Raw genomic sequence first — 7,645 nt, forward strand, 5'->3', positions numbered from 1 at the left:
AAAAAAAAAAAAAAAAAATTTCTGGTAATTTTGTTAAGTTTTAGTTGTGAAATTACGAAGGGTTTAACTAATTGGTACCTCCAAGTCCAATGGAGGGTCCAAGTGGTGGATCCAAAGTTAAATAGTCCAAAAATAAAATTAAAAATCCAATATGTGTCTGATTGGTGAAAATATTGTATCAGAAGGAAAAAAAAATGTCCGCGAAAGTTGTCTCTCTCGATCCGCCGTGGTCATCATCTCACCGGCGCGGGTGACAATTGGGGACTCTGGTTCAGCAAATGGGTGACTCTGATTGAGCAAGTCGAAGAGTTTTCTTCAGCAAATCGGCGTTTCTCATGGTACGAATATCATTAACTTGCTACGAATTCTTGTTTATTTGAGCCTTTGAGGCTATAGAAATTAGGTTTTTTATGATTTATAGAAATTAGGATGATGTAATTGACTCTTATGCATAAAATTAGTACTGTGATTAGAAACGATTAGAAAAGACACTGTGATTTGTGATAATTGTCCTTTGTTTGTTCTCAAGTTACAACTTACGCAGATGAAATTTTCGTATGATTCAGTAGAAAACACTTCACATTTAAATTGGTATACACATTTCTTTGTCCTTGGTAAACTGTTTCTGAATGCACTATTGTATGCTGGACGCGCCCACAGAGAAGAACGTCCTGTTGCAATATTCCACTCCTCGGTAAATAAAATCTGCTAAAGCTATTTCCTTTTTTTAAGTGTTTTCATGTTGGTTTTGTGGTTTCTCTGATTTTGTCTGACCTGCAACAGGAGGACTCCAACGAGAATGTAACGCCCAGAACCTTTCTGATAAGGGACAGAGACTGCAGAAGCTAAGAGATAAATTAGCAACGACCATCCATATTTAACTCCCCTTCTTCATAAACTTCCCTTAACAAGGTTGAGATCTTCATTGTACCTTTTTAAAAGCTTATATGAGTTGTACTCTCCCTATATTAGGATAATGTAATTGACTCTTATACTCTTGATGATGTAATTGACTCTTATACTCCTCTTTCTATGTATATGCCTGTTTGTGGATCCTGACTCCCCCTTAACGAATCTGCCATAGGTTGCTGATTCACTTGATAAAGGAACAGAACATGAAGATGAGTATATGATCAGTGAAAAAGAGCTTCTCGTGAACAGGTATAGATTGCTCCAGCTCTATCCATAAATAGATTATTCAATTGTTTTTGGTCTAGAGAATTGATAACAAATCTGAAAATTGCATTCTGAAATCTACATAGTCGTTTTTGTCACCAAGTTTAGCACAAACTCCACACTTAAACACAAGCCAAAACCAAACCAAAAAAAAAAGCCAAAACCAAAACCAGATTAATCTATTTAAAAATTACATTGAAGAACTCTGAATCAGATTGTTGTTTCCTTCACTTGAGCTAGATTTTTGTGCAACAGAATCTATTTGCGTTGGAGAAAGTCTTTTAAAAGTTTTCTTCCAGCCACGTTTCCAGCTTTCTCGAGCAACCGTGAGCTCACGCAGTTTCTGTTCCAACCGTATCAAGATCACAGGTAAAGCTCATTGGTGATCTTCTCTCACTATCTCAAACATGTCTCCATCATATAACACTTCAAGGCATCTGTAAAACTTCACACCAAGATCTTCCACTCTCATCTCTCCCCTCATAACTCTCTCCGCACTGTCCACTGCACTTCTCAAAGCACTCATCAACATATCCGCCTCGTACACCTGATCTTCGCATTTAATCATCTCTTCTTCGACTCCGGTTAGTACCTTACCTCCCTCGAAATCATATCTCTTCACAACACAGGTATTGTTCAGAACCGGGTCTGAGACCGGTGACCGTAGCTCCTCGGGGATAAGCCTATAGTTAGGTGTCACTCGTCGTTCAGGATTAGACCTTTTCCTTTTCTTCAGAGGGAGGTTCAAAACCTTTGGAGACAAGATTCTTTTCTTATTCTTTCTCTCCACGTTGGTCTCATCCCACCCTCGCTCTTGCGGACCAATCTTTGGATCACCACCAAGATAGTCTTGTTCGTGTCGGGTCTCTCCAAACTCCAACTTTTTGTTTTCCTTTGTCACAGTAGGCAAGTCGCATGAAGCGTTGGTAAAGAGTCTTGTGTTGCGCTATCAACTGTAGAAGATACCTAACGAATTTGTCATACCCGAATCTATAGAAGTGGAAGCCTTTACACAAGGAAGTGTAGAGTCTCATCTCCGACGAACTTAGTCTCTCCTCGATGGCCTTCAATAAGTCACTCAACTTCTCTTTCACTTCTGAATGGACTTCCATCTTCTCTTTAGGGTTAGTACTAAAGTTTCTTAAACACACTTAGTTTGTACAAAGAAGAAATGTTTAGAAAATCTCTGAAAACTAAACAGCTCAACTTAGCTTTCCTATTCCTATTTTGATAATGGAAAACTACTCTTTTCCTAATCCTATTTTGAGATGGACACTTTATTAGGCTCCAACTCCGAACATATATATTCCAAACCTAGATGGCATGTTTTTTGGTTTGCATGANCCTGATCTTCGCATTTAATCATCTCTTCTTCGACTCCGGTTAGTACCTTACCTCCCTCGAAATCATATCTCTTCACAACACAGGTATTGTTCAGAACCGGGTCTGAGACCGGTGACCGTAGCTCCTCGGGGATAAGCCTATAGTTAGGTGTCACTCGTCGTTCAGGATTAGACCTTTTCCTTTTCTTCAGAGGGAGGTTCAAAACCTTTGGAGACAAGATTCTTTTCTTATTCTTTCTCTCCAAGTTGGTCTCATCCCACCCTCGCTCTTGCGGACCAATCTTTGGATCACCACCAAGATAGTCTTGTTCGTGTCGGGTCTCTCCAAACTCCAACTTTTTGTTTTCCTTTGTCACAGTAGGCAAGTCGCATGAAGCGTTGGTAAAGAGTCTTGTGTTGCGCTATCAACTGTAGAAGATACCTAACGAATTTGTCATACCCGAATCTATAGAAGTGGAAGCCTTTACACAAGGAAGTGTAGAGTCTCATCTCCGACGAACTTAGTCTCTCCTCGATGGCCTTCAATAAGTCACTCAACTTCTCTTTCACTTCTGAATGGACTTCCATCTTCTCTTTAGGGTTAGTACTAAAGTTTCTTAAACACACTTAGTTTGTACAAAGAAGAAATGTTTAGAAAATCTCTGAAAACTAAACAGCTCAACTTAGCTTTCCTATTCCTATTTTGATAATGGAAAACTACTCTTTTCCTAATCCTATTTTGAGATGGACACTTTATTAGGCTCCAACTCCGAACATATATATTCCAAACCTAGATGGCATGTTTTTTGGTTTGCATGAATCTAGATAACTGTATCTCTATGTTGCTTCTTGTTCCTTTTAGTGAATAATAATGAAATTTACTTCCTCCCTCAGATGTTTCCAAATGATGTATACATAGGAGAGACATCATCGAGGCTGCTGATTCTTTCAGGTTTGTGCACTAGCTTTTCTATGTTATCCTGAAATTTCTGTTACTTGCCAATCTCGAATTGCATGGGTACTTAACTTATCAGACTATTAAGGAATCAGAGATGATAAGATGATATCNTAGAGGGAGGTTCAAAACCTTTGGAGACAAGATTCTTTTCTTATTCTTTCTCTCCACGTTGGTCTCATCCCACCCTCGCTCTTGCGGACCAATCTTTGGATCACCACCAAGATAGTCTTGTTCGTGTCGGGTCTCTCCAAACTCCAACTTTTTGTTTTCCTTTGTCACAGTAGGCAAGTCGCATGAAGCGTTGGTAAAGAGTCTTGTGTTGCGCTATCAACTGTAGAAGATACCTAACGAATTTGTCATACCCGAATCTATAGAAGTGGAAGCCTTTACACAAGGAAGTGTAGAGTCTCATCTCCGACGAACTTAGTCTCTCCTCGATGGCCTTCAATAAGTCACTCAACTTCTCTTTCACTTCTGAATGGACTTCCATCTTCTCTTTAGGGTTAGTACTAAAGTTTCTTAAACACACTTAGTTTGTACAAAGAAGAAATGTTTAGAAAATCTCTGAAAACTAAACAGCTCAACTTAGCTTTCCTATTCCTATTTTGATAATGGAAAACTACTCTTTTCCTAATCCTATTTTGAGATGGACACTTTATTAGGCTCCAACTCCGAACATATATATTCCAAACCTAGATGGCATGTTTTTTGGTTTGCATGAATCTAGATAACTGTATCTCTATGTTGCTTCTTGTTCCTTTTAGTGAATAATAATGAAATTTACTTCCTCCCTCAGATGTTTCCAAATGATGTATACATAGGAGAGACATCATCGAGGCTGCTGATTCTTTCAGGTTTGTGCACTAGCTTTTCTATGTTATCCTGAAATTTCTGTTACTTGCCAATCTCGAATTGCATGGGTACTTAACTTATCAGACTATTAAGGAATCAGAGATGATAAGATGATATCTTCCTATTCATTCTTGTTGGCAAGAGCATTCAATATGAAAATATTTGTTTTGAAAAAATTACTCAGCCTCTGGCTTGAGTGTTCCCAGTTGTATGCACCTTTGCAGCCTAGTTCATGCAACCGCATAGCAAGACAACCCTCAGATGACTGTTCCCTATCATCTAGGGATTTGTGATTTGGTGTATCATTTTTGGCTCTATAGCTCTTTGACCGCATCTGAAACCGCTTTCTTCTGGCTAACATAGCTACCTAGGAAACCGTAAGATATGCATCTGCATCTGCATACAAACTCTGTAATTTCATTTTTCAATAAGTTGAGTTAATGTCTAAGCGAGAAAGGTATCCTCGTATACTGACACACATCAGCGTCAGAAAGTTTCTTGTTTAAATCTCAAGGAGTGTGCCATAACATATCTTAAAACTGCAGGCAGGAAAGGTTATACTCTGCAGCGCTAGACACAAGATCTTCAGTTCAGTGGCTTGTCGCCAAAGTGCAAGATAGAATTATTTCAACCATTTTGAGAAAATATATTGTGAAGAGTTCAAAAACAGTTAGGTGAGCCTTTCTTTTCAGTAGCTTAAGAGCTGAATCTTTTTCCTCGCATATCATTGAGTTGTTTGATCAAGCCAAATGACTACATGTTCTATGATTATATCATTTATATGGCAGGCATACGTTCGAATACTACGATAAAGATGAAACAGTTGTGGCTCATATAGCTAGAGGTATTGATGCATTTATAAAGGTCTCTCATGGTTGGCCATTAAATCTTGCATCTCTCAAGAATTCTGACAATCAGTCAAAAGGGAATTTCTCTGAGCCTTGTCTGCAAACTTGAGGTAAGACTATGTTAATCCAAACTCAACAGTTTCTTCTTGATTTGGTAGAATTGAGGATAGGATTTTAGTTCCTTTTCTATGGTCATCGATGTAAGTCACATGTACTTTCCCAGATCGAAAATTGAAGATATAATAACATGATTAAGCAACTGGCCTAGACAAAATACAATTTGCAACATTGTAGATATAGATAAGTAAGTGTTTTTGGTTTTGCTAAGCCCCTTTAGCTATGACCACTAGTATGTTTTGCAGATTATTGAAAAGAGAGGGTTTGGACTTTGGACGACAGAAATACTTGGTTTGGAGATAAAAGCAACAAAAAGACAAGCAGCGGAAAGAAACTTCTGGTTACAATAGAATTGAAGTTATTCAGGGACAGAGGACAATAGCCTCTAGCTTATGTCCTTAAGTTTCCTTTATATGACAACATAATCTTATTATATTCATAAAACCACAATACTGTAACATAGTGATTTTACTCCTTTTGGATAAAGACATATAATAATTATGGAAAAAATTACTAAAAAGATCCGCATATGCAATTTATCTATTCAATCAGGCAAAGAGGAAATTATTAACGAGACCAAATGCTTAAGCGAAACAGAGTTGCCAAATCGGTAGAGAAAATAAAAGTCTTGCATAGGAATAACAAAAAATCTAAAGAAGACCGGAGGAAGAAACTAAAAGTTGAGTTTGAATTAAAAACAAGAACCGACTACCGAGGTAGTTTTCTTTCACTCTACTCGTCATCTTCGTCGTCTTGAATGTCATCAAACTCAGAATCATTCCCAGCTGCACTCTCTCTCTGAATCACTCAACACATACGTCATTTTCACAAGTTTATAAACCAAAACCAAATGTCAGCGATTGAAATTGCATTCTGAAATCTACTTTACATAGTCGTTTTTGTCACCAAGTTTAGCACAAACTCCACACAGTTAAACACAAGCCAAAACCAAACCACAAAAAGCCAAAACCAAACCAAATTAATCTGTTTAAAAATTACATTGAAGAACCCTGAATCAGTTTCCTTCACTTCACTTGAGATTTTTGTGCAACAGAATCTATTTGCGTTGGAGAAAGTCTTTTAAAAGTTTTCTTCCAGCCACGTTTCCAGCTTTCTCGGGCAACCGTGAGCTCACGCAGTTTCTGATTCAACCGTATCAAGATCATAGGTAAAGCTCCTTGGTGATCTTCTCTCACTATCTCAAACATGTCTCCACGACTCCACCATATAACACTTCAAGGCATCTGTAAAACTTCACACCAAGATCGTTCACTCTCATCTCTCCCCTCATAACTCTCTCCGCACTGTCCACTGCACTTCTCAAAGCACTCATCAACATATTCGCCTCGTACATCTGATCTTCGCATTTAATCATCTCTTCTTCGGTACCGGTTAGCACCTTACCTCCCTCGAAATAATATCTCTTCACAACATACGTGTTGTTCAGATTGTCTGAGACCGGTGACCGTAGCTCCTCGGGGATAAGCCTATAGTTAGGTGTCACTCTTCGTTCAGGATTAGACCTTTTCCTTTTCTTCAAAGGGAGGTTCAAATCCTTTGGAGACAAGATTCTTTTCTTATTCTTTCTCTCCAAGTTGGTCTCATCCCACCCTCGTTCTTGCGGGATCTCATCTACTTTAACCCTATACTCAGGACATGTTCCAATCATCTTTGGATCACCAATAAGACAATCTTGATCGTGTCGGGTCTCTTCAACTCCAACCTTTTGTTTTCCTTTCTCACCGTAGGCAAGTCGCATGAAGCGTTGATAAAGACTCTTGTGTTGCTATCAACTGTAGAAGATACGTAACGAACTTGTCATAGCCGAATCTATGGGACTGGAAGCCTTTACACAAGGAAGTGTAAAGTCTCATCTCCGACGAACTTAGTCTCTCCTCGATGGCCTTCAATAAGTCACTCAACTTCTCTTTCACTTCTGAACGAACTTCCATCTTCCTCTCCTTATCGATCTTACCTAAGCCATGATAACATCTTCTTTAGGGTTATCATATGGTTTAACCCTAATCCGTGGACCGGTTCTTGGGTTTTCTTTCGGCTTTTCAACAATCTTTGCATCACGAAGATTGTCTTTTAGCCTAGAGACGAGACTATTAAATTCGGTCTTGTTAAATTTGGGCTTATCTTGGACTTCTAACTAAAATCCAATTGGCAATTAGTAGATTGAACCCTTTATATATTAATTATAGTCTCTTTAAACTTCAGAGGGACTTGGATTGTATCCCAACAGGTCTTTCGGATTATACCGAACCTAAAGTCTTGAGTCGAGGATATAAACTTTGTCTGTTCCCATGGATTCAGTGTCTCAGTCATCTTGAGCAGCGCATCAACTTCTTCCATCGTCTCAATGGCTT

General features: G+C 38.6%; 1 long non-coding RNA gene across 5 annotated transcripts; it reads left to right on the forward strand.

The window, feature by feature from the left end:
- Nucleotides 172–5,787, forward strand: LOC104744618. 5 transcript variants are annotated; one of them, XR_002035520.1, is made up of 9 exons: nt 172–338; nt 661–694; nt 784–912; nt 1,085–1,161; nt 1,432–1,545; nt 3,393–3,450; nt 4,854–4,982; nt 5,097–5,266; nt 5,507–5,787. It is a non-coding gene; the product is annotated as an uncharacterized LOC104744618 (long non-coding RNA). The 5 variants fall into 5 exon arrangements; XR_002035519.1 differs by lacking the exon at nt 3,393–3,450; XR_002035521.1 differs by lacking the exon at nt 3,393–3,450 and having other exon boundaries at nt 5,519–5,787.

The sequence above is a fragment of the Camelina sativa genome, chromosome 15 (genome assembly GCF_000633955.1).
Source record: "Camelina sativa cultivar DH55 chromosome 15, Cs, whole genome shotgun sequence".
NCBI classification, from domain to species: Eukaryota; Viridiplantae; Streptophyta; class Magnoliopsida; order Brassicales; family Brassicaceae; genus Camelina; species Camelina sativa.